The sequence below is a fragment of the Poromitra crassiceps genome (genome assembly GCF_964638095.1).
Source record: "Poromitra crassiceps genome assembly, chromosome: 14".
NCBI lineage: Eukaryota > Metazoa > Chordata > Actinopteri > Beryciformes > Melamphaidae > Poromitra > Poromitra crassiceps.
The window spans coordinates 27,086,177-27,087,095 of record NC_139633.1 but is presented as its reverse complement, the minus strand read 5'-3'; positions in this window follow the sequence as shown (position 1 = coordinate 27,087,095).

Genomic DNA, 919 nt, shown 5'->3' with positions numbered 1-919 from the left:
CACTGAAAATAACATTGCGAGCGAAATTGAGAGAAAGAGAGGGAGAGAGAGGGAGGGAGAGAGAGAAAGAGAGAGAGAGAGAGGGAGGGAGGGAGAGAGAGAAAGAGAGAGAGAGAGAGAGAGAGAGAGAGAGAGAGAGAGAGAGGGAGGGAGAGAGAGAGAACGAGAGATGTATTTACCTTCGGCTTGATCCAAGTCTCCCTCAAGTCTCGTGAGAGTTGCGTTGTTGCAGGAAGTAGAAACGTGATGTGAGAAGGAGGAGTTTGTTTTGGAGGACAGAAAGCTAGCGTAGCCGTAGCTTCTTGTTATGAATGTTATCTGAAAGATTTCGTGAGCAATTGGTGGATATTTAGCTGATTTCAAGAATATGGACGAGGCTTTTGAATTCGATGGCCACACGTATTTATTTGAGCCGGAGCTATACGGATTGAAGAGCGGCCATGGAGAGAGAGAAGCAGCACTGTAGTAGCCTAACCTCGCGTCACCAGGCTCTTCTCGGCGAGAAAGAGCCTGGCTCCCGCCCACAATTGATTTTGTCACCCTACTGGTTCCGGCCTAGAGCCCGCCCTAGACCGGATGGCAGCATTTCTAGCTCGTCAACTTTCACGTTAACTTGACAATTTGACCCAAGTATCAGAATCCTCTTTCACCGTTTTGACCGGTGTGTCAGGCGGTGGTGGCGGAGATGCCATATTGCATAAACGTTTTGTTTTATGTAACGCTAGCTTTGTTTTGATCAGACTCTAGTTTAGGTAACATCACCGCGTCAAGCTAACGGCAACAAAGACGTTGTTAGGCGCATTGCCATCCGGTGTTAATTCTGGGTCCGGGGTTTACGCCCCCATGACAAAAAGCGGGGTGGAAGGTGCCCAGACTAGTAGTAGCCTACCAGAGATTTTCATCCTCCATTTTTCCATAG